The sequence below is a fragment of the Protopterus annectens genome, chromosome 16.part0 (assembly GCF_019279795.1).
Source record: "Protopterus annectens isolate FY-2018-M chromosome 16.part0, PAN1.0, whole genome shotgun sequence".
NCBI classification, from domain to species: Eukaryota; Metazoa; Chordata; order Ceratodontiformes; family Protopteridae; genus Protopterus; species Protopterus annectens.
Window position 1 is genome coordinate 345,275,617 of NC_056750.1, and position 27,382 is coordinate 345,302,998.

General features: G+C 42.7%; 1 protein-coding gene across 1 annotated transcript in view; it reads left to right on the forward strand.

The window, feature by feature from the left end:
• SPOUT1 (SPOUT domain containing methyltransferase 1) overlaps positions 1 to 27,382 on the forward strand; it is a 742,081-nt gene that overhangs the window by 355,221 nt on the left and 359,478 nt on the right. The window lies entirely within an intron of this gene.

Here is a 27,382-nt window from a genome sequence, read left to right on the forward strand (position 1 = left end):
TAAAGCAGATTTGGGAGAAACAGGAGGAAGGCAAATAGAGATGAAGATATCCGTCCAAGATGTGGCTGAATTACATGAAAGAAGACTACTGACAGGTATACATGACTGTTGAAGGTAGACGAGTGGGTCTGAATAGTGAGGAGTAGCAACAGTTGATGCAACTCCCTGATCCAGTGAAAAAAAGGGGACTGATGATGGCAATTCATTTATTATTTCTTTGTCTTTGTTGACAGGGAAAGTCCAACTGGGATAAATACCCTTTTTCAGCAGAGGTCCTGAGAGAAAAAGCTCCATATTTACATATATAGCCAAGGCACGATATATGTTAATTTATAACATTGTAAATAATATCACAGCTTGGTTATCTATGAATTTAAAGTTGTATAATAGCTGTGCAGATCATTAAGGATGAAAAGCTTATATAATACAATTTGCGTCTGTAGGAAAAAAAAACAATAAGAAAAGAGACATAGCATTTTCATAAGGTTGTAGCAGATAAAACAAAAAATCAGTGCTGAAAACATTTACATTTTCAATTGCTATTTGAAAGCAGTGGTACGAAGAAGAGAAGAATAGGAGCAGACCGAAAAAAAATCGTTTACAGTGGGAGAGTCAGGAAAGTGTACTAAACAAAGAACAGCTATGGTTTGGACAGAGATATTACAGCTTGAATTTTTTTTCTGGATAGGAAATTAACCGTTTGTAGAGCAAGAGCAGAGCTGTGTGTGCTGCAAATGATGGTTTAGTAGATTTTTAATGTAGTTGTTTGATATAAGTTTATAAATTGTCATGGAATGGAGTTCCATGGTTTTGAAATAGTGAGAATAAAGTGAATATCCTGCATAGTTTTTCTGATTTACTTAACAGCTAGGCGATATTTATTATTGCAGCTTAGTGTTTTGTTGCTACTGTACGTTATGGTTGTTTTTTAAAGAAGGGCAACTGTCTGGCTTATTAGATCAGTTTGTGGACAGTAGTGAGTTGGGAGTAGGTTAGCTGAGTTGGGAATTTTAGCCAATTTAGGTCCCTTAGGGTTGTGCAGGAATGGGTTTTATGAGGTGAATATGCAGAGAAAGTGACTACTTTGTTGTAGTGTGCTTCGAGTTTGGGCTTCAGGGTAATGTTAAGATTTGTGAAGATAGGAGATGCATACAACAAAGATGGGACTAAGGCTACTGATGTGAATTTTCTTCTGGATACTGTGACATATTGCTTTGCTTTCTATAAGGGAGCCTAGTTTCTTGTTTGTTTTTTGACAGTACTCTAAATAGTTTGGCTTCTGTCATGGTTTCTGCTGTTGTATGTCAAATGGTTCAATGTGGAATTAGCATTTTTCAATATTATATTATTTTGTTATAAACAGCATAAGTCTGGTCTTTTTCGCATTTAGGAGTAGGCCTGCATTGCCTAGCCAAGATTCAACAGTTGAGAAAGACTCTTGGGTAAGTTCTTGGAGGATTTTGCTGTACTCCCAAACTGTGAGGGTAAGTTCTTGGGGGATTTTGCTGTACTCTCAAACTGTGACTGGAAGGAAGGAGGAGAAGTCTTGTTTCCATTTTACTGATTGTTGTCTATTTGTGAAATGGCTATAAAACCAGGTGAGAGAGGATTGATTTAGACCTAGGAAGGAGAATTCAATGAGAAGTTTTTAATGGGAAGTTGTGTCAAAGGCCTTTGACAGATCCAGGTAAAATGCTGATAATAGGTTCATAGGTTCATACTAGGCTATCTGCCCGAGGGCATTTATAAGCCTAGCCCATAGTTTTGTGGCTTGCGCCACCCCTTTAGTTTGGAGAAACTATTCCCTTTATTTTGCTGTGCCTCTGTCTAGCAGTGACACTGAGGTAACCCCTGGGGTGTATCTGTGATCCCCCATCCATTGGTCAAGATTCCTCTTGAACGAGGCCAGCGAGGTGCTCTGCCTCACATAGACCGGGATTTTGTTCCACAGCATAGGGAGTCTTTGGGTGATGAATCTATCCCTCCAGCACGTCCTATTAATAACCGTGTCGAGGTTTAAGTCTCCCGCCCTTGTGGCTCTGAGGGATCTAGATTTTTTGAGATGAAGCATGTTCATCAAATCTGGGTTTGACATGGCCTTGTATGTCAGGCATAGGTCACCTCTGAGCAAGCGGTAAGCAACTGAATATAACTGGAGTTCTTTCAGTCGGGCAGCATAAGACAGATTTTTGAGACCCTTTATCCTTTTGGTGAGGAACTTTTGTGGCCTCTCCAGCTGCTGCAAGTGTCGGGTCAGATACATTCCGAATGGGGCATTGTACTCGATCATTGGTCTGATGAGTGATGAGTATAGGGAGACTATGACTTCCCTTGATCTAGATGTGAATCCCTTCATGATAAGGTGGGCAATGTAGAAGGTCTTCCTAACTACTTTAGCAATATGGGTGTCGAATGAAAGGCTACTGTCCACCTGGGTTCCCAGGTCCCTGATAACTTCTTCTGTGATCATGGATTGCCTCCTATATGGTAGCTAGGGGTGACCTTATTTTTCCCGAAGGGTATGACTATGCATTTCTTGGCATTTAACTTTAGGCCATGGCTCTGGCACCAGTTATCCGTTTCTGTGAGACCCTTCTGAAGGATATCTGTGTCGGATGTGTTTTCAACTACGGCCCAGTTTGCAGTCATCTGCAAACTTTGTCAGCCATAACCCTCCTATGTTTGCTTGTACTTCAGAAAAGTAGATGCCAAACAAGAGTGGGCCCAGGACTGAGCCCTGTGGTACACCACTTTTGACAGGCTTTGAGTCTGACATGGCGCCAGCAACTCTGACCCTGTGGGTTCTGTCACTCAGCCAGTTTGCAATCCATCTTGTAATGTATGGGTTTACATTTAAGTTGATGAGTTTATCAATGATGCCCGAGTGGGGTATTGTATGAAAGCCTTCGCCAGGTCTAGGTAGGCTGTATGGACTGCCTTTCCTCATCAATGGCCTTGGTGACTGTTTGAAAAAGTCAACCAAGTTTAAGAGGCATGATCTGCCTTTGACAAAGCCAAACTGGGTTGGATCCAAAGTCTGCAAATTCCCTATGTCTTTATTTATGAGATCCATTATGATCCTCTCCATGGCTTTGCAGATAAGGCTTGTCAAGCTAATGGGACGGTAATTTCCAGGGTCGGTGGAGGCACCGCCTTTGTGGAGTGGGACCACAGTCGCTGCGCCACTCCTGGGTACATATCCGGAGGTGAGACTAAGATTAAACAGCTGTCCTAACTGTGGGTTTAATTCCTCGTTGAGTTCATGGAGCACACAGCCGGGGACACCATCAGGTCCCATGGATGCTGTGTTCTTTGCCTTGGAGAGAGCAGTTCTCACCTGGGCGTTAGAGATGTTTGGGGGGCTACAATCATTTGGTATAGATATCTCTCCTTTAGGGGGGGGGAGAAGTTTGCACTGAACCTGTCAGCCAGTATGTTGGCAATGTCTGTAGGATCAGTAATCTTCACATCATTTTGAACTAATTCTGAGCATATCTGGGAGTTTCCTCCTAGGTTTCTGACATAGCTGAAGAATGCCTTATGGTTGTCTTTAGAGTCCTTAGCTATTCTTTTCTCAAAGTTAGCTTTGGATGATTTTATGGGAGCTCTTAGCTTTTTACTTATAGTAATCAGCGGTGTCTTACCTTTTAAGGATTTTGCTCTATCTTGTAGTAGCTTTCTCCTTTTGTTGTAGAGTTTGTTTATGGCTGGGGTCCACCAGACTGGACGCTTGCCTTTGGTACAAAGAGTCTTTGTTTTGCTTGGGATTGCCTGATCCATGCAGCCCTGCAGGTGCTGGTAGAAGGCATTTGTAAGTGATTCAGCGGTTTGAGTAATGTTTACCGCCGGTTCAGGGGCCTTAAAGGAGACCACACTAGTCTTTAGAAGTGTGAAGTCGGCTTTCGAGAAGTTCTTTACTGTGGTCTTTTTATTTCGGTGGGGGGATGAGGACCTCCAGCGAGATTAGTTTGTGATCTGATCTCACCAGTGAGGGGTATACTTCCGGTGTTGAACATTGTGCTCCCATGTTCGTGATGATGAGATCAAGTATGTTTTCTCCTCTTGTGGGGATGGTGACTAGTTGTTCCATGGCATTTGAGTTTATGAATTCCAGGAACTTTTGGGCTAGAGTGTTTGGGCTTGAGTAGTGTTCCCAGTCTATATTAGGGTAGTTGAAGTCACCTAGTATGATGGTGTTTGGAGATACATTCATCCCCTCCAGTGTTTTCAGGAAGGCCATATGAGGTTCCTGAGTTTGCGAGGGTGGCCTGTAACATGCTACAAATTGCAGAGCAGTCTTGCCTATGGTTAATTGCACCTGGATGGTTTCCGATGCATCGTGCGTTGCCACCAGTCTAGAGGTATGGGTGTCCTTGATGAATATGGATACCCCTCCTCCTTTCTTGGTATTGTCTGGGTTTTGGGGCCGGAACGCATGATATGAGGTATAACCTGATAGTGCTGGGGTGCTCTCAGGAGCCTTGAACCAGGTTTCTGTCACAGCACAGACATCGATGTTCTCCATACTGAGAAGGGCCTCGAGTGCGTGCATCTTGAGGTTGAGACTTCTGGCATTGAGCAGCATTACCCTTAGTTTTTTTCTTTGTTGTGTTCTAGGGTGGTAGGTTTAGAATTTGAGCCTTGCCTAAAAAGGCACTATGGGGGTGGCAAGAGCCTTTGCCAAAATCCGGAATCCCAGGGTGACAAGTGCAAGCCGTCCCTTGAAGCAGCGTGGCTTGTCCAGCATGTCATCCCAGGCAGACAGACATTGGATCCCCTTTGAATGACACCAGAGTTTAAGCCAATTGTTAAAGCTGATCATCTTATCTCTGTATTGTGGCATCATTCTTGGTGAAGGTAGGATACTGCTCAAGGTCAGGGTCATACCTGCTTGGGCTACATAATCAGAGAGCTCCTCTGTCTCTTTTCATGTAGTCCAAGGAGGTACGTCTCAGGTCGTTAACACCAGCGTGGACAATGATTGAGTCGTACTTGTACCTGCTGTTGAGAGACCTGAGTGCATGCGTTATGTGGCGGATTCTAGCACCCGACAGGCAGCTTACTGTGACCTTCTCCTTACTCAGTCTGATGAGCGGGATGTCAGTGTGTCTGACTATGGAGTCACCAATGACTAGTGTATCTGGCATTGTGTTTGGCCTTAAGGGCTGTGACTGCTTGACACTCTAACTGTGTGGTCTATGTGTTGCAGGTGTTGTGTTCTGAGGTGGTAGTTGTTTGGGTGTCTGCTTTGGTGGTCTCTGCTGTTTTGGTAGATTTTTGATCAGAGCCTCCGAGTATGTCTTTGTGTGTTTATGTGTATGATTTGAGGTTGTGATGGTATTATGTGAGACTGGGTCTATGGTGTGTGTGGTTACCTTCTCCTCCTGTCTGGTCTTGCCAGTCCTATGTTGAGAGAGCTCAGCCTCCAGTTTGGCCATATAGTTGCATCTCTCGCATGTATTTGTGTTTTGTGGGAGGAGGGAGAGGGTTGTCTGTGTACATGAGGCAATTGTAACATTGCCTCAATATTCCCAGGTTCACCAGCTGAGCAGGAGAGGACATTAGCAACTGATCCCTCGACTTGCTAAAGGGAATAGCCAGAAAAACTTAAAAAGGTTTTGGGGGGTGTGGGTGACCGAGAAATGGGGTTTGCTTTTTTGGGGTACTTTCTATAACAAGAGTGCTGTATCGAGGTGATAAGTACTGTAGGAGCAAGTGCTTGGCTATACAGATAGAAAAAAGTCTACTTGGGAGTCAAGTAGAGATAATTTACAGTTGTAGGATACACTAGATAGAACAGTAGTATACTTTGAGGAAGGTAGTTTTAAGGGAAAATTTGAAGAGTGGACTTTAGGTAGCCCTAATAGTTTAAATCTAATTAACCGGCGCTGCCCTAGTGTGCAATGGTAGCAGCTCCGCGCTAAATCGCACTAACGCGTGCTTTATAGCAGGGGGCTGGAAAAAACAGGAAATGACCTTTGTTGCCTTTATTTCTGTTGTGGGTGATATTACTGTTAAAGCTAAGAAGAGCAGTAGTTATGCTACTGAAACCATTTTGGGTCGTAGAAAGAAACTTATTATGAGTAAGATGTTTGAGGAGCTGGGAGCGGATACATTTTTCTGGAATTTTTGATAGTGGCCTCAATATAGATATATGTATGTCTGTAATTGGATAGGTCCATTGATATACAGTATATTCAAGTGAAGCCTGAGAGAATCTAACTTAGTACTATAGACTGAAACTCATTAGCAACTCATAGCTTTAATCCTTTGAGCTATGCTTTCACCTGCTTATTATGGCCTTTCCTTCATGTAGCTTCATTCCTGTCCCTTCTGTGCACATGATGTACCACATCACTTCTCTTCTCCGTAGTATACATTCTTAACATAGCCAAACTTTATTTCCATTTTAAATAATTAACTGTGTTTAAAATTGTGCTCCTCTTTCTTTTCACACATTTTCAGCCATATTTGTCTTTTGTGTTATGTCATCTTGTTTTACTCAGCGAATCCTCCTCTCTTTGAGTTCCATTCATAGTTCATTGAAACTGCTGGTTATTGATTGCCTTGGTCACAGAGCAGTACCTCTGTGTATTTAAATTGGCTAGATACATTGCTGTTTTGCAGGTATGTGTTAGCTTAGAGTATAGGGAACAGTAAAGTTTGACATACTGGTGTTTCCCTTTCTCTCTTGTTTGTGTATTCTCAGAGTTAGCATATGCAAGTAGGTGTAGGAAGCAGGGGCTCCTTCCCAGCCCACACAAAATGATGGGTTTAGTTTTCTTTTAGCTAGGCTTTTATTGGGACTTAGATTTTGAGGCATGCAGCCTATCTGTGAGTCTGGAGCAGTTTTTGATTTAGTGAGGTGTCCAACTGCATTCCATCAACAAACTGTCCAAGATCATCTTTATTTTTGTTCCCATTCTGCTTTATTCTTTTTGATACCCCAGTTCCCCCATCCATTGCCAAGTCTACCACCCTATTCTACTGCCCCTGGACTATCTCTGTTCTAAGGTTGGGGCATGTATGGAGCTTAACTCATTACATCCGAGTGATGCCTCCAGGTGCATCTACAGTTAACTCTTACTGATGCCTCTAGGCATCAAATATTACTTGTTCATATTTGCATGAATAATTCCAAAACCATGCTATGTACACACTTTTAAAACATTTCATCTTAAAGCTTACACAATGGCAGACTCATATGCATTAATATTTGACCTCTGTCAAACGCAGGTAAAGAGACATTAACTGATGGTTTTTATAATATTAATTTATATAGATATAATTTTCACATTTTTCTAAATATTTCAACAACCAAGCAACATAGACAAAACTCCTTAGCCTCATATGAAAGCTCTCAGCTAGCTGAAAAAAGTAATGCTAACAGTATGTGTGTAACTTGAGTGGTTGCTGAGATATTGTAAGTAGTTTACAAAATATTACAAAAGTAATAGTTATTGTGTTTACTGTGACTTATAAATTTCAGTTTAAGATTTAGAACCTAAAGAGTACTACCACTATAAAAAATAGTTTGTGCTGAAGGGTTTGCCATTTATAGTTCTTTCATGGTTCCAGAGATATGAACATTTGTTTGAAATGTGATGACATAATTTGATTCTGTCAAAAGTCTTAGGTTCCACCCACTGGAAGCTGCATTGCAAACTTCCTGAGCTCCCTTGGAGTGAATGAGTTAAGGGCATCCTGGGGTGGATATGCTGTTGACCGTTTCAACTGGGGTATTTTTTCAGGTCTATATTAGAACACCGAGTGCTTAAAAAAAGTGAACGGTGATTAATCGACCCTATGTAAGCGAAAGCTTACAATTTAAAACTGTCAGAACAGCGATTTTTTTTTTCCTAGGGAAAAAAAATCGCTGTTCCAACAACAACAACAAAAAAAAAAATATTTTAAACATTACATTAAGTGGGGGGCTTTGCCCCCCACACCTCCCCTACTTAAGTATACCAACTCCAAGACCGCACTACAGTGCCGAAAACGGCAAAGTAACGAAGTGGCCAAGCAAATTCTTTCCCAGGGAAAGAATTCGCTTAAAAGCCGCTTCGATATTTTGCCGTTTCAGGCTTTTGAGTTCGACCAAGACTTCGGTCTTCTAATAGGGAACCTATTTTTTCATTTATAACCTATCCCTTGATATCACCATCCCCTGCATTTGCCAGTTACATCCTAAGCCTACTCCACTCTGTGGCCCACATCCTCTGTGCAGGAACCATCTGGTGTTACTGGCTCCTCACTGCTCCCACCAGGCATCTAATGACGTGCCAGTGACTACCTACTCCACCTATGTCTTCACCTGGGCATCACAGTCAACTACAAAAAAAACCCTCATCTCGTCGATATTCAAACCCTGGATTTCATAGGTGCTCACCTGGATGCAGTTTCTCTGATTGCAAGACTGACTCAATCCAGGCTATCTACATTACAAGATCAGAAGATGCTTCTATTATCTATACTTGGATGAGTGGTGACCTTGATGATAACCCTTGTACATCTAGCAAGATTTTGTATTAGAGGTCTGCAGTGGACACTGGCAATACAGTGATCTGTGAGTCAACATCCCATGACCTTTCCCATTCAGATCACAAAATTCTGTAAGGAACATGTCTTATGGTGGATTCATGCACCAGATGTTTCTCAGGGCCATCCTTTTGTCCCTCCTTTGCCAAAGGCCATGATGAGCACGGATGTTTCACAGCTGGGGTGGGGGGACACTACTTGTGACAGACAGTTCAAGGCATGCAGTCTCCTTTAGAGGCTGATCTAATAACTGATGCATATATTATCTATTCACTCACCAATGGCCAAAGTGATTCTCCAACTTCTTGGCTCAATGGCAGCCTCAATAACCCTTGTACCCTTTAGCGAAATTTTATACCAGAGTTCTTTAATGGACACTGGAAATCCAATGGTCTATGAATCAACATTATCTGACCTTTCCCATCCACGTCACAGAACTCTTCAAGGAACATGTCTCCTTTTTTGCTGGCATTCAGGCAGTGCACTTACTAACCAGTTCCTGAATTTACCCAAAAGGACATTCACTAGTGTGTCTTCTCTGAGTTCCTGTTGTCACACTGGGAGAGATGAAATTGAGCTGGTACTCTGTGTGTAGCCATATTGGAAGTCCCCAAGGAACATATCTCCTAGTGGAGTTATGCAGCAGATGTTTTTCAGGACCGTCCTTTTGTCCTTCCTTTGCCAAAGGCCATGATGAGCACTGACACTTCCCAGCTTGGGGATGGGGGGGGGGGTCACTACATGGGGCTAACAGTTCAGGGTATGTGGTCCCCTTTAGAAGCCGATCTTCACATCAGTTTTCTAGAGATGAGGATGGTAGTTCTAGCATTGCTGACATTTCATGACGTCCTTCCTCTAGGGATGATTACTATACAAACAAACATGTCAGTGGTCTGGTAGATCAACCAGTGAAGGGAACTCGCTCTTACCCTCTGTGTCTGGAGATTACATGGGTGTGACAGTGGGAGATCTCTTCTAGCCACTTTCTTCTTGCAACACAAGTGCTGGGGAAGCCAAACGTGTTAGCGGACAGACTGAGCAGATCTCTTCTACTGTCTCATGAGAGGTCTCTCAATTCATCGTTAACATAACAGATTTTTTACCAATAGAGCCAGCCATGCTGTGATCTTTGCGCTTCTGCCCACAATTTCAAATGGAATTGGTATTTTGCCCTAATAGAGGGTGAGTCCAAAAGAGACACTCTGATTCGTGATTGGCTCCCTAGTCTCCTTTATGCTGATCCACCTACTCCCCTTATATCCAAATTTCTACAGAAAGCATCTCAATTCAGGAACAAGGTGATCCTCATTGCCCTATTCTAACCCCAACAAATGTGGTTTCCCTTTCTTAAATCTCATTTAATATGCTCATCTTGGGTGCTGGACACCTCTCCATATCTTCTGTTTTTAGCTGTCCAGGCTACCTCACATGGACATTCAAGCTGTCAACATAACAGCATGGTTTCTCTGCTTCCTATGATGGCTAGACAGTCCAGGTTTTCACCCCAAGTTTTACACATCCTTACATGAACTCAAAAGGATTCTGCTAGGAAGATGTACAAGAGCAAATGAAAAGATTTTCTTTTTGGGCCAATCAGAGAGGCACGGATCCCTTTTCAGCACCCATTTCAGCTGTCGTATATTTTCTGGCTTCCATTGTTCATAGTGGAGCAAGATACTCCACACCTCCTTGGGACTTGACAGTTCTCCCTCAGGTCTTGGCTTGGGCTCCATCTGAACCAGCTGCAAAAGCTGAGTTGAAATTCTTTTTTTGGGAGACCATTTTTCTAAGTGCCATTACATCCACCAGGTGAGTATCTGAACCTCAGGCATTGTCTTGCAAGCCACTTGATCTTACTTTTCATAAGGACAGAATGTCCATTTGTAGAATCCTTCCTTTTTCCCAAAAGTGGCATCAGAATTATCCCATAACCAATACATTAATCTACAGTTTTCTTTCCAACATTTTCTAATTAGAGAGAATATATGCTTCATTTGTTAGAGGTCTGTAGACAACTACGATTCTATATCCATAGAACAAAGAATTTCAGGAAATCTGATTATTTCCTTTTAAAAGGCTAAATTGGGTCAGCTGCATCTAAAGTCACTTTAGTTATGTAGCTTACTGATTGATTGTATTTCTCACATTTACAAACAAAATATTTGACTTTATCAAGACCACCAAGAGCTCATTCCACAAGGTCAATTTCTACCCCCTACTCCTCCTCATCAAGAAATTCTATAGATGATATTTGTGCTGCTGCTGCTTGGTCCAGTGCTTATACCTTCATAGCTCATTACAAGTTGGATATTCTGTCTGGAGACAGAGCAGCGTTTGGCTCTGTCATACTCTGGAATATCCTTCATGATACCACCCTGGGGTATATACTAGCTGGGTCGAGGAACAGTGGAAGAAACATCATCAGATACAAAAATTGTGTACTCACCATAAAGATGCATCTGTTTTTTTTGTTTTTGTCCTTCCTTAATCCCCTCCCCCCCTCCATCCCCACTTCCTAAAGCAAACTTCACACTACTCAAGACTGGTGTGGTATCCTTCAAGGCCCCTGAGCCAGTGGAAACCACAACCCAAGCTGCGGAAGCCCTTACAAATGCCTTCTATGAACACCTCCAGGACTGCATGGATCAGGCAATTCCAAATAAAACCAAGACTCTTTCCACAAAGGGCAAACGTCCAGTCTGGTGGACCCCAGCCATTAACCAACTTTACAATAAGAGGAGAAAGCTATTACATGATGGAACAAAGTCCATAAAAAGGAAGTCACCCCTGATCATTATTAGTAAAAAAATACGAGCACTCATAAAATCAACTAAGGCCAATTTTGAGAGAAAAATTGCCATGGATTCAAAGGACAATCATAAGGCCTTTTTCAGCTATATTAGGAACCTGGGTGGAAACTCCCAGATATGCTCAGAATTAGTCCAAAATGATACAAAAATCACTGAACCCACAGACATTGCCAACATACTGGCAGACAGGTTCAGTGCAAACTTCACCCCCCCCCTAAAGGAGAGATAACTATCCCAGCGGAGTGTAGCCTCCCAGACATCTCAAATGCGCAGGTGAAAGCTGCTCTCTCTAAAGCTAAAAACACAGCATCAGTGGGACCGGATGGTGTCCCCGGCTGTGTGTTACACAAGCTAAATGAGGAATTAAACCCGCACATAAGGCAGCTGTTTAATCTCAGCCTTACCACAGGATACGTGCCCAAGGAGTGGCGTACGGCAACTGTGGTCCCACTCCACAAAGGCGGTGCCTCTACAGACCCTGGTAATTACCACCCCATAAGCTTAACAAGTCTAGTCTGCAAAGCTATGGAGAGGATCATAATGGAGCTCATAAACAAAGATATAGGGGACTTGCAGACATTGGACCCGACCCAGTTTGGCTTTGTCAAGGGCAGATCATGCCTTTTGAACTTGGTCGACTTCTTCGAAACAGTCACCAAGGCCATTGATGAGGGAAAGGCAGTCCATACAGCCTACCTTGACCTCGCAAGGCTTTCACACAATACCCCACTCGGTATTGTAGAAAAACTTACCAGCTTAAATGTAAACCCATATGTCACAAGATGGGTTGCAAACTGGCTTAAGGACAGAACCCACAGGGTTAGAGTTGCTGGCGCTATGTCAGACTCCAAGCCGGTCACAAGTGGTGTCCCACAGGGCTCGGTCCTTGGCCCCCTATTGTTCGGCATCTACCTCTCAGAAGTACAGGCCAACATGGGAGGACTTTGGCTGACAAAGTTTGCAGACGACTGCAAACTGGGCGCCATAGTGGAAAGTGCATCGGACATGGATATCCTTCAGAAGGGACTCACGGAAACAGATAGCTGGTGCCAGAGCCATGGCCTGAAGTTAAACGCCAAAAAATGTATAGTCATACCCTTCGGGAAAAACAAGGTAACCCCAAGCTACCATATAGGTGGCAATCCACTAAGCACAGAAGAGGTTATCAGGGACCTGGGGACCCAGGTTGACAGTGGCCTTTCTTTTGACACTCACGTTGCTAAAGTGGTTAGAAAGACCTTCTACATTGCCCACCTGATCATGAAGGATTCACATCCAGATCTAGTGAGGTCATTGTTCCCTGTACTCTTCACTTATCAGACCAATGATCGAGTACAATGCCCCATTCGGGATGTATCTCACCCGACATCTGCAGCAATTGGAGAGACCCCAAAAGTTCCTCACCAAAAGGATAAAGGGACTCCAAAATCTGTCATATGCTACCAGATTGAAGAAACTCCAGCTCTATTCAGTCGCATACCGTCTGCTCAGAGGTGACATGTGCCTGACATACAAGGCCATGTCCAACCCGGAATTAATGGACATGCTTCACCTCAAAAAATCCAAATCCACCAAAACCACTAGAGCAAGCGACTTAAACCTTAGCACAGATATAAATAGGATGTGCTGGAGGGATAGATTTATCACTCAGAGACTCCCTATGCTGTGGAATAAAATCCCGGTCCATGTGAGGCAGAGCACCTCGCTGGCTCTGTTCAAGAGAAATCTTGACCTGTGGATGGGAGATTGTACGTTTACCCCGGGAATCATCTCTGTGTCACTGCTGGACAGAGACACAACAAACTAATGGGTACAGTATTTTTTCATATAAGGGGTGGCGTAAGCCACAAAACTTTGGGCTAGGCTTATAAATGCCTTAGGGCAGATAGCCTAGTATAAACCTATGAACCTATGAGCCTTTGAAGAAGATGCTGTTATTTTTGCCTGGTATCCGTCTTGGACTTTTTCGTGTTTGAGCTCCAGATACCTTTACTTTTCTGTCTCTACCTCTATTATGCATGCTTATGGGTCTGTTTCCTCAGCTTAGCATAAAGGGGCAAACTCAATCTGAGGCAGTAAGTGGTATGTAAGGGATTATGGGTAAGGGGAGGGATTTGAATTACAGATCCAAAGTCTGAGGAGTGGCCGAAGTTGGTTCCGAATCCCAGTAGTTGAGGAAGGATGAAAACTGACAATACAAATGTCTTGTATGGTAAGTACATGACTTTTGTTTAGCAACTTGTATGTATTAAGCAGAAAAGTGTGATTATAAGAACTTAAGGCCTCGCATGAGCATGTAATCCTCAACAAAAGAAGGCCTAGGGCCAACGTATATTAGGCAGCTCAGCATCTGAAACTTTCCCATTTTAACCATAGTGCTCTGCAGAGTAGCTTCTTCTCCACATTTCGTTTGTTGTGTATTGAGCTACAGAATTAGAGAAACTGCCCCAGGTCAGTTTTCTTTTTTTTTTTTCATGATTTATGAGATAGTTAAGAATTTGATTTTTTTTTTTTTTTTTTTTTTTTGCGTGTTCTTATTTGTTTGCATCTTCTAGTCATTCCATTCAACAGTTAGGTCTGCCTACTTCATGTTGTATTTTGCAGTTCTCAACCACACCTTCCTAGGCTTTGACATTCTTTGCTCACATAGTCTTTAATTGCATATATTATTGATCTGATTCAGAGGCATTTGCAGTTCCTGGTTCAAGATCTTTATTGAGAGAGTCTTTCAGGTGTTACTACATTTCTGCTATAGAGATTGATTATGAAAAAATAAAGGAGGTCTTTATTAAGGTCCTGTAAATGCTGTCTCTTGCCTCTTTCTCCTGGTAATAAGGTGGAAAAGGCACTTCTTCATTGCCTTGATTTTCAGATAGAACATCTATGATTGATCTTGGGTTTTCCTGCTATCTAGAAGTCAATGTCCAGCCTGAATTTTCAGTCTTTGTATCAACCCTAGCTGCAGTTCAATGCACTTCATTGTGTGTACAATACACTTGCAGTCCATCGGGCAGCTTGCTGTTTACAACGTTTCTACAATCTATCAAACAGATAAGTACCCTTTTGGGGATTTTCCTTATTTAATTTGTGTTTAAAAATGTTAATAAGCACTTGAAGTGTGGGAAGTAAATCACACATAAAGATTTTCATTCTTTGTGATTGTTCTGTTTGGGGCCTCAGCATAACATCTCTGGTTGTGATAATTGTGCTAAATTCTGAGAAAAGACTTTGCAGAACTGAAGGTCTTAGCACCTCATATGGAGTCCTCCATTTTGGTTCCCCTCAGTGTCTTTCCAGCCCCTCCGGTTTCCTCCAGCATCATTCCTTAAAAAAAAAATCCAAATATTAAAAATATAAGGAAAAAGACTATGAGGATATCATTGACACCTTGGCCAGTGCCACTAAGTTGACTCGCATCTGAGGAGAGGTACCTTTGCAGTTCCTCCTGGTCCAGTGACTAATAGGCCCAAGTCCTCTTGGATGAACCCTGAGGAGGCCACCTTGACTTTAGGCCATTTGTTCACTTCTTCTACAACATCAGTGTTGTTCAGGTCTGAGGTCACTCCTCATGCTTCAGCTTCCAACATTGGTGTTGCAGGTACCAACAGAGACGCATTATCTTCCTCAGCCTTGGAAGCCCACCCCAGGGTTGTGTTCAAACAGCTGCTCCCTCAGGTTATCTTGGATAAATGGATGCGTAAACCTAAAAGAACAGTCAGCCTACCATTGTCTTTCCTTGAGCCCACAGCCACTTCAGCTGAGGTCAAAGCCCAGAAATTCATGGCTTTCATGAAATCCAGGGAACCTAGACACACACAGACCACTACCGCCTGAAGCTTCCCCCTCCAAAAGGACACAGGGATGTGGCTTTTCAAGAAGAATTTGATACTTCAGACTCTGAAGATGATTTGGAGTTGTCCTCTTTTGAGCACCTCCCACCCCAACCCTATCTTGACTCATACTCAGATGATACCCTCTCTTCTGCCCCCCACCCAGAGGACCTTTTTCTTTGGGGATACCCATCATAAAATGAAGGAATCTTTTTATTTGTAAAGCAAACAATTCTCATAGGCTCAAACTCATTGTATGGAACTTGTGAGTTTAACATTTCCCAGAACACTGGCTATCCCTCTAGTGCATGATGACATGTTTGAAGGCATTTCTTTGCACCCTGACTCTCTACCTCCTATTCCCAGGAAGTCTGAATGTTTTTATATAGTTTTTGACTCTCACAAGCATCTTTATAAGAACCCTAAAGCTGACCCTTCAGTAGTTTCCACAGAATCCACTAAAGGGACACCAAAGGGTGCAGCTTAATACCCCTTGCTTAATGATAGGGAAAGCAGACTAGACTGATTTGGCAAAAAAGCTGTGATACAGGATCTGAATTGCTTAGACACAGTAAGGTCTTGCTAAGTTTAATACTGGTGGCTGCCAAAAAAGCACTTGTTAGAAAATGGAAATAGAAGTCTAAACCAACCATATTAGAAGTAGTGTATATAGTAATAGAGATAAAAGAACTGGAAGTGGGATCTTTAGAAAACACAAGGAGAAGATTACATAGAAAAATGTGAATTATGGGAACAATACATGAAGAATAATTCTGATTGAGCTATGTAATGTTAGAGTGTCAATGACTGCATAGGAGATTATATGTGATGTATATTTGCGGTTGAAACTAGGTTAATATCGTTTGATTTCTTTTTTATAAATGTATGATTCTCTATGTCATAAGTGATAATTTAGTAAAGAATGTTGATTGGCTGAAAATAGTCACATGATTGACATCAGCAGATTTGTATTCGTAATAAAAAAGGGGGGGGGTCTTTTTGAATTTTGTTCTGATGGGAGTACCTTATGATACAAGAGATGAGAGTATTGTTTTGAGGAAAAGTACTTAATATTCCAAGACGCTAAATAAAGGTGTTTGAATTTTTATCTGGGTTCTGGTTCTACAGTGTTTGCTACTAAAAAACATTGTTTTTCATTTGATATAATTGAAATTACCGGTCCAAATCGTGGCCTTTACCTCCTAATAGGACAAAGGGTGGGCTACCTGTGCTAAGAGACCCAGACAATCTAGGAAGTGACAACCAGAGCAAACCCAGAGACCAGGGAGCTCCAAAGACCCCACCCGTCAAAGAGAACAGCTGTGACTATGTTCAACCTCTGACGACTACTGCAACCCTCTGGCAGGCACTCTCATTCTTTGTACATCAGTGAATTCTTATCATCCAAGACCGGTGGTCACTCTATCATAGAAGGAGGTTACTCCATTCAGTTCAGGGAAATCACCCCGTTCTAGACGTGCCAAAACCCCCAAGAAAGTTGGAGAGCTTCTTACTTCCAGTCCCCTTAGACTTGCTACAGCAAGGATCCATTCAGCCTGTTTCTCCAGGTCAGGAGCAAAAAGGCTTCTATTAAAGGAATTTTTCTAGTCCCAAGAAATGAAGGCAGCTGGAGACCTGTCTTTGACCTGTCAAGCCTAAACGATTTCCTTTATGTCCCAGAATTCAAAATACTAACAATGCAAAAATTACTCCACATGATCTTCCAGGATGCCTACACGATTACTTTAGATCTGAAAGATGTCTACCTGCACGTCCGTATTGAAAATACTCACAGGAAGTACCTGTATTTTGTGGCAGTAGGTATGTGCTACCAGATGCTCGAGTGTTTCACTGTTGCAGTCATCACACTTGAGTTATCCTGCCAGGGGTAGCCCTCAATCGGCCCGAATACCAGAGGCTTAGTATTTCTGTGTCGGTTGCTGTCGCTCCAGGACTGACATCAGGTCATCAGTGGTATAAAATCAGGCAGCTAACGCCATTACATCAGTTTTTTTTGCCTTGGAGCCCGAAGCAGAAGCAGTTCGCACGAGTGCCGGTCAGCCGCTACCCGAGTTTTCGTTTCCGCATTGAAGTTGAAGTCCTCTAAAGCTAAGGACCCCTTTGGGGAAACCTTTTCTTGCTCTGACCGATGTCAGACAAAGTTAACAATTGTCTCGCCTGTGGAAAGCAAATACCACACTGAGACTTACATTCTTACTGCGTCACCTGTTTAGGCCCAGACCACGACGTCCCTCGCTGTCGCTTTTGTGCTTTGTTCAACGCCAGAACTATAAGTTGTCGGGCCCTTATTGTAGCTAAATATTTTCTCTTATCAGTCCTCGTATTCCGATATGGCTTCAGTAAACCATCCGACTACCGATCTTCCGGAAAAAAAGCTAAGGATAAAGACAAAGACAGACCTCACAAGTCCAAAACTGCCGACGCTTCCGTTAAGCTAGTCATCAGTTTTCCGGTCCTCAGTGAGGTGCTTTCGCAGCCCCTGATGCCAACTTCTGTGGATTCGCAGGCCGCTACCGAGACCCGTTTGGAGTCCAGTATGCCGCAAGACTCTTGTGGATGTCTGTACCTTGGAAGCCGCTGAGCAGGTACCAGCTTCCGAGGAAGTTCTTAGCACTACAGATACTCGACACAAACTGATTACTTCTTTCGCATCTTCAGTTCTTTCTAAAACTACTGAGTTTCTAAGGCCCAGGGTACGAACTACGCCTAAAACCTGACGACCCAAGCTCAGGCACCTGCTTCCATACCTCAATCTCGAATGCTTAAAATGGCAGAAGACAATAGCATGCTTATTAGAGGAAGCCAGGCTACCCCTTCGAAAAGAAAAAGAGGCTTGTCCCCTGTAGTTTTATCTGAACAGGAATCTGATGACTGAGGTTTCTGAATATGAAGACATGCAACCCCTCTCTGCTTATGAGTATTCTGATGCAGAGGAATCCATTCCTTCTGCCTCCCCTCCCAAGGATTCTTCATTTGGCAAAACTCTACATACTTTAATGGAGCATTTCCATTGGGAATGTCAGGACTATCCTCAGTCACAAAAGAGACTCAGGGAATTCTTAGATTTACCACAGGACAGACTTTTAGCCATTCCTCCTGTTCTGGATGTTCTGGATGATGTTTTCTGGAATCCAGTTTGACTCCTGACATCCTTCCTCCTGCTCTCAGGAAACCTGATAGGTACTACAGAGTCCCTGACTCTCTCAAATTCCTTTTCAAAAATCCTACTGCAGACCCCGAGGTCATCTCCCAAGGACCTAAAGGAATTAAAGCAACCTCAGCTAAGACTCCCACCCCCTCAGACAGGGATTCCCGAGCTTTAGACAGATGAGGAAAAAAAGTATATACCTCTGCAACTCTTGCTATTAGAGCAATAGATTGTCAGTTCCACATGCTGAAATATCAGCAGCATACCATGGAACTCCTCAAACAAAAAATATCTTCCTTTCCTGCTTGTGTAGAAAATAAAGAATTACAAGAACTTATGCATTCTGCAAGCCAAGTTACTAAGCATACCTTGCATTGTGGCTTTGACGCCATAGAAGCATCTTGCAGGGCAGCAGTCACTGGTTCTGTCCTTAGAAGGCATGCTTACCTTAAGGAACAGACCTTGCCAGACCATGTCAAATCAAAATTATTGGGTGCACCATTTAACAAAGACAATTTGTTTGGCACCAAGGCAGAAGAGGTCTTAAAAAAAGATGGAAGAAAAAGCTAAATCTATGCAGTTAAAGACTTTTTACAGGTCTAGCCTCCGAGGTTCAGTAAGCATTGCTCCTCCAAACACTGGTCCTTTCCGGCCCCCTCCAGGCCAGCTCAGCTAAGACCCAGGGGAAGCAGACCCCCCAGACAGCAGTCCCAGGGAATGCAGAGAACTAAGTAATGGAGTTCCTCCTCTTCAAAAACGGAGTGCTAAGCAACCCCCTTATGGTAAGAACTCACAATGACTTTACACCCCCCCCCCCCTTACCTCTGCCCACCTGCTTGTGCCCCTAGGAGGAAAACTCTCCTTCCATGCAAACAGCTGGGTCTCTATTACCAACAACCGATGGGTCCTCAACATAGTGTCCCTGGGATACAAATTTTATTTCCACACTTTGCCAACCCCAAAAGGGTTCCCAGATCTTCCTCCAAACCAGTGGTTAGAGGCCAAAAACCAAGTCCATTCCTTGCTCTCCATGAAGGCATTACAGCATGTTCCTGCAGACCAGATAGGCCAAGGTTTCTATTCCAGACTCTTCCTGGTACCTAGAAAAGAGGGCACCTGGCACCCAATCCTCTATCTATCCATTCTAAACACCTTTCTGGTGATACCAAAATTCAAAATGCCCACTCTCCAGTATCTTCTTCCTATGCTTTCCAAGGATGCTTGGTTAGCCACCCTAGACCTAAAAGAGGCCTACCTACAAATTCCAATCAGGGAATCTTGCAGGAAATATCTGTGTTTCAAGGCAGGATCTGTGCACATTCAGTTCTCTGCGCTTCCCTTTGGCTTATCCACTGCTCCCAGAGTTTTCACAAAATGCCTGGCTCCAGCCATTGCTTTTTGCAGACAAAGAAATATTCAGATTTCCCCTACTTAAGACAATTGCCTGATTCAGGCAGACTGTAAGGAAAAGCTGTTACAGCACCTGACGTTTGTAAAGGACGTACTGACCTCCCTGGAGTACACTATCAACGAAAAGAAATCAAAACTAGTCCCCACACAAAAAATTGTATTCCTGGGGGCAAGTCTGGACACAACATCCCAAATGGCATTCCTTACTCCAGAAAAACAAGCCTACCTGACAGGCTACTTCTCTCAACTAGCCACCAGAACCCAGTTACCCGCAAGGGAAATCCTGCAAGCTCAAGGGTTCATGGCCTCCTACATTCTACTCATACCATATGCCAGACTGCTTATGAGAGAACTACAATGGTACAAAACAGCACACCAAGTAGCAGGCTGTAGAAATCACCAAAAAGTTGTAGCAATCCAAGTCCACAAATAAGTACCAAGGTTGACACAAACACTTTAATCGAAGTTGAAGCGCTTTTCGTCTACTGCCATCAGTAGACTTCCTCAGAACAATACAAATAACATTAAAATGCCATCTTTAAATACTATAAAAAACATCAGCTGACATCAGTTAACAGATATTACTGGCCAGTATTACAAACTACAAACTGTTTCCATAGAAACAAAACAAATAATAATACAATAACTAAGCAACTAAATTAAATTTTAAAATTTAAAAATTAAAAATTAAAATATTTTAATGTTTTAATTTTACACAACGAACCCTTATTTTGTGTGTAAGTAAATTTTCACTACAAACAATAAAATAATAACGCTCATCCGTATATCCATAGTAAACCATTCTTGTCACAAACAAGTGAAAAGAATTAGCGTCTCAAACTTTTTAACTTCAAAAGGCAACTAATAGAACACAAGTCATTAAGCCCTGGAAATGCATAGGAATTTAGTTTTATCTGCCACATCAATTCTTTCTCTTCCAACAATAAATGAAGGGGAACACCCTGGACATTATTCAACACTTGGTCAATTACTATAAACTTAAAATAATGATCCTTATATAATGAAACATGTTTCGCTAGTGCGTTCTCTAACCTTCCTTTCTTTATTGCGTATAAATGTTCATAAATTCTGTCCTGTAGTCTACGTTCGGTCTTACCTACGTAGAACCCTGGACATTGTTGGCACATAGCCAAATAGACAACCATACGTGAATTACAATTAGTTCTGTGCTTCACAAAGTAAGTTTTATCCGAAATAATAAACCTGTTAGACTCCAAAATTGTACTACATCTGTTACAATTTTGACATTTGAAAGTTCCTGGGGTTTTCACAAACCTAGGTGTAGGTTTTTCAAGTAGTTTTTTCAAATTACTTCCTTTCCTAAAAATAATTTCAGGTCTAGATCCCAGTTTGTTATACAACAAGGGATTAGTTTTAAATATCTCCCAATTCTTTCTAATAAGGTCAATTATCATGTAACTGTCAATATTGAACGTTAAAATAAGTCTAGAATGATTCTCTTTAACAGATGAATTGTCTTGTAACACATTACCAGATAAATCTGATGAATTTAGTGAAACATTTAAGTTTGGCTGTTCACCCATTACGGGTATTGAGTGAGTTTTGTTAAGTATGGGTTTAAATACCCCTGAATTTCTTTTAAGGGTTACTTCTTCTATTAGTGAGTCCACTAGTGAAGCTGGATATCCCCTCAATGTGAACATAGATCTCAAGTGTTCACATTTGTTTCCAAAATCTACATCCAGACTCACTATTCGGGCTGCTCTCACGAGTTGCCCTTTAACCACTGACTTCTTCTGGAAATTTGGGTGACAACTTGTATAATGCAACAGCGAATTTGAATAAGTGATTTTTCTATGAATAGTAGATACAAAAGCTTTCAAATCAAAGTTTTTTTCTAACAAAATATCCAAATACGCTATTGCACTAGTACTAAAAGAAAATGTAAATTCTAAGAACGTTGTTGTGGAATTAAACGTTTCAACAATGTTTTCACCAACTATTCCATCCCCTTCAAATATTATAAAAATATCATCCAGGTACCTGGTATAAAATTGGATTTTCTCCATCAATTCGTGGTGTTTGAAGACATACTCACCCTCCCAAAATGCCATCACCATGTTAGCCACACTTGCTCCGCATGGGGAGCCCATAGCTATTCCTACTTTCTGTAGGTAAAAGTTATCCCCTAGACTGAAAAAGTTGTTATATAAAATTATTTCTAGAAGTTCAGTGGCTACAGAAATTTCCATGGAAGGGGCATTTTTCTTTTTGAGCATAGCCGCAACCCATTCAGTGGCTATAGTGTGAGGAATACAGGTGTACAAATCTTTGACATCCACTGTTAAAAAGTTACAGTTCGGGTCAAATTCTAAAGTATTAATTTTATCCAAAAATGACCAGGAGTCTTTACAAATTTGTACCTCGTCCACAAGGTATTTTTTAAGAATGGAATCCACCACTTTCGCACAAGTATAAGTAGGTGATCCACGGCTATCCACTAGAGGGCGCATGGGTGGGTGGATCACATCCTTGTGGATTTTGGGTATACCAAATATTTCAGGGATATAAAATTAACATATATTGGTAGTGTTCCTCATGTAATCTGCCTTCAATGAACATGTCCTCAATACTACTCTTAATGCTGGAGTACGCTTTGTTTATCTCAGATCTAGAACTAAGTTGGTATGCTGAATTGTTAACTAAGGTGTTCATCCTATTTAAATAATCCTCCTGATCAAAAATAACAGCCCCTCCTCCTTTGTCCGGTTTACACACACGTAAATTATGCGTTCGAACAAAATCTATCAAGTCACATTCATTATTATTAGTTACTACAATATTAGAATGTTTCACCTTGTGTCTTAAATCCAGTTCACACATTGTCTCAAAAAATTGGATAAGAGGGTGAAGAGGGGGGGGTTAAAAGTACTTGATACCCAAAAAGGGTTAGTTTTAGTATTACTCCCTTCATAACCTCCCATCATCAAATTGAAATTCAATTTCCTGGTGAAAAGTTTAATATCTATAGTTGTATTAACTAAGTCCATATTATTTTTAGGAACGTAAGTGTAACTTTTAGCTAGTAGTTCAATAAGTTCATCAGGCAAAATCACAGAGGAAAAATTATAAATTTTAAAATCGCCTGTACTATTCAGTGTGATGTCAGGTTTCCTCATTACTAAATCATGTTCATCACTCATAGACAAACCCACTACCCCAGTTACATTAATATCAGGGGTCAACCCCTCATCAGTGTTAACTCTCACTGAATCATACTCAAAAGTCTCTTGGTCCAGTCCATTAATTACTGCACATCCATCCAGATCAACAAGTTCATCATTGTCAAAATTATCAACTTGTGTTACATGAGCCATCAATTGCTGTTCTTTTAAGATCACCACATTCTCAATAGAAATGTCAGGTTCTTTAAATTCACTGGACAAACATTCAGTCAAAATAAGGTCAATAGATGAAACTTCACAGTTCACCTTGTTTTTGGACCCCTCATTTTGTTGTAATAAACTTTGTTCTTTTGTTTGTTTCTACAGCCTGCTACTTGGTGTGCTGTTTTGTATTTTCTCAGTTTTTTGTTCTTTGTGCTACGAGAACTACAATGGTACCTAAAAAGACTTTGGTGTCAACACTGTCAAGACCTGGAAACTATCATGCCTATGATACCCTGTCTAAGGAAAGATTTTCTTTGGTGGGCAGCAGCATGCAACCACAACAAGGGACTTCCCTTCTCACAACTCCACGCTGCCCAGACCCTCACCACAGAAGCATCAGACTATGCCTGGGGTGCACACCTGGTCGGCAGGTACATTCAGGGCCATTGGAGCCCAAATCAAATACATCTGCACGTCAGCCAAAAAGAGATGCTAGCTGTTCAGCACACCCTGAAGAGGACTCTAGTGATCAAAACAGACAACACCACAGTGATGTGGTATATCAACAAGCAAGGAGGAACTCACTCATTTCCTCTCTGCAGGCTCGCCCTGACCCTTTGGCACATGGCCTCAGCCATGCAAATACACCTGTTAGCACAATTCCTACCAGGCTTCCTAAACTCTCTGGCAGACAACTTAAGCAGAAACCTGCTAGACCCACACAAGTGGCAGCTAGACCACAGACCCTTCAACTTTGTAACCCAAAAATGGGGCACCCCGAAGGTGGACCTCTTTGCCTCCCACTCCAATCATCAGCTCAGCAAATTCTGCACCAGGGAACCTCACAACAAGGCCTGGAAAGTGAATGCTCTATCCTTCCAGTGGGTAAACCTCTCAATCTATGCATTTCCCCCTACCACTCATTTCAAGGGTACTGCTCAAAATAAGGGAGGAAAAACCAAGGGCAATCTTGATTGCCCCAGACTGGCCACGCCAGCACTAGTACCTACTGCTGCGCAGCCTGTCACCCCTGCAAACCTACCTCAGATCCCAACACTCTTGACCCAGAAGAATGGAGAATTCATGCATCCACAATTGCAGACCCTGAACCTGGCAGCCTGGCTTATTCCATAACCTCTCCTCCAGCTAACAGCGTAAGCAAACAAGTCCTGGATGTTAAACATGAGGCCAGACACCCCAGCACTAGAAAATCCTATGCTAACAAGTGGAAAAGGTTTTGCACCTGGATCCAGGCTAAGAGAGCTGAAACAGCACAGCCCTCCCTACTTGTCATCCTGGATTACCTTGCAGACCTACTACACAGGGGTCTATCCTTCTATTAAAGTTCATGCCTCTGCCATCTCTGCTCATTACAGTACAGAGCCACCTCTCTTCTCACACCCTCTCATCAAACAGTTCCTAAGAGGGGCTAACAACTTAAGGCCACCCAGAAGAGCTCCTACCCCCAGCTTGGGACCTTAACATTGTGTTGGAAAAGCTCACCGTACCCCCCTTTGAGCCTGCAGCTTCAGCAGAGTTAAAATTCCTCTCTTGGAAAACAGCCTTGCTTCTGGGCATCACTTCAGCTAGAAGAGTTTCAGAGCTACAAGCACTCATGGCAGTAGAGCCCTTCATCATTTTCCAAACTGACAGGGTCTCCCTCAGGACTAACCCATCCTTCATGCCTAAAGTGGTATCCAGTGTGGCTCTCAACCAATCCATTCATTTGCCCACCTTTTTCCCTAACCCACAAAACAAGGGGGAAAGGATTCTGCAGTCTCTAGATGTGCACAGACAGCTCAGATTCTATCTGGATAGCACTAAATCTTTTAGAAAAACTGACCGACTGCTAGTCAGCTTCACAGCAGGGGCAGAGAGCAAGGCCATATCCAAACAATCTCCAAATGGATAGCACACTGCATCCATTTCTGCTACAAACAGCATGGGAAACCACCCCCAAAAGGGGTCAGGACGCATTCCACCAGGGCAACCTCCACCTCTATAATTTTTCTCAGAGGGATCCCCACCAGGGACATCCTGGAGGCTGCAACATGGACTTCTGTTCATACCTTCACCAAGCATTACCACCTGCCTATCTTCTACAAATCCAGGTCAGGCTTTGCCACAGCAGTTTTGCAGGGCATCCTAGCCAGCCCCCAGTCTTCTTGACTGCCTCCACTCTTTTCTTCAGCTTTGGGAATCAACCCAAGTGTGATGACTGCAACAGTGAAACACGAAGAACATAGTACAGATGTTCTTCGTGTTTCACTGTTGCAGTCATTACATTTGGGCTATCTGCTTGTAGGTAGCCCTCAGTCGGCCTGTTTAACAAAGTCTTGGGTCCTGCGTCAGTTGCTGCCCCTTCTTCCATGACGTCAGGTCGTCAGGGGTATAAAACATGCAGCTGACGCTGTTACATCAGTCTTTCTTGCCGTGGGGTGCCCGAAGCCAAAGCAGTTCACAAGTGCCGGTCGGCCGACTCCTGAAATTTTCATTTTCGAGTTTCAGAACCGAAGTCTTCAACTAAAGCTAAGTAACCGTTGGGGAATCTTTTTCTTGCTCCTTACCGATGTCATTAAAAGCTAATAATTGCATTACTTGTGGAAAGCAAATACCTCGTAAAGATTTTCATTCGTACTGTATTCCTTGCCTAGGCCCTGACCATGATGTACCTTGCTGTCGGTTTTGTGCTTTATTTAATCAGCGCACTATCCGTCGTCGGTATATTTTCGCCTCTAAATATTTCAGTTCTCTGTTTAATTATCCAGAAATGTCATCGGTTAGCCATCTGACTACTGGGATTCCAAAAAAACGCAAAGATAAAGACAGAGACAGGCAGTCGAGGTCCAAAACTGCTAACAAAGCTTCTCCTAAGCCAGACGCCAGTTCCCCGGTACTCACTGAGGTGCTTTCGCAGCCCCTGATATCCGCTACTTCTGATTCTCAGGCCTCTACTGAGACCCATTTGGAGTCTGGTATGCCGTGAGATGCTTCAACTATGGAACCCGCAGATGTCTCTACCTTAGATGGATCTGGAGCCGCTGTGCAGGCACCGGCTTCTGAGGGTGTATTCAGGCCTACTGACTTGCATATTAAACTGACGCTTCCTCCTTTACTTAGAGGTAAATCTCAATCCATGCCTAAAAAAACAACGCCCAGGCCACATGCTCAGGTCTCTATGCCTAAAAAACTAACAATAAGAATGGCTGAAAATCTAATAACTCTAATTAGGGGTAGCCAAACCCCCCCCCCCTTCTAAGAGGCCTAGGACTGAAGTTGATTATGAAGCTTCTGATCAGGATTCTTTTGTTTTTTCTGATTCTTCCGATGATCTGGATTTGCCCTTATCTACTTATGAAGATTCTGAGGCAGAGGACTCCATTCCCTCTGCTTCCCCTCCTGAGGATTTTTCTTTTGGGGAAACCTTACAGGGAGCATTTCCACTTGGAAAGCCAGGATTTTTCTGATTCAAAAAAGAGGCTTAGGGATTTCCTTCTCCTACCTCAACATAGGCCTTTAGCTATTTCTCCTGTACTAGACATTGTTGATGATTCTTTTTAGGAATCTAGTTTGGCCCCTGATTCCCTGCTTCCTGCTCCCAGAAAGCCTGACAGATACTACAGGGCCGCTGAGTCCCACAAGTGGTTAGCATTGTCGCTTCACAGCAAGAGGTTCTCCAGTTCGATCCTTGGCTGGGTGCCTTCTGTGCGGAGTCTACATGTCCTCCCTGTGGTCGCGTGGGTTTCCTCCGGGTGCTCCGGTTTCCTCCCACATGCCAAAGACGTGCAGTAGGTGGATTGGACACACTCTAAATTGGCTCTAGGTGCGAGTGTGTGTATGTGGGTGCCTTCTGTGGAAGGTTGAGCACCGGGCTGGCAACTCGACACTGTAAAACTCCACTGCCAATCATGAGCGGACAGGTGATCTGCTGTGGCGACCCCTAACCATGAAAAGCCGAAAGAAGAAGAGGAGGCCTCCTGCAGGGCTGCTGTTACTGGGTCTGTGCTCAGAAGCCATGCTTGGCTTAAGGAGCAATCTTTGCCTGATCATATTAAAGCTAAATTGTTGGATGCTCCTTTAAATCAGGACCGCCTGTTTGGCAACAAGGCTGAGGAAGTTCTTAAAAAGATGGAAGATAAAGCTAAATCTATGCAAACTGTTAAAGATTTTTTTACAAGTTCAGCCTCCTAGATTTAGTAGGTACTGTCCCTCTAAGAATTGGTCCTTTCCAGCCCCTTCCAGGTCTTCTCAAGC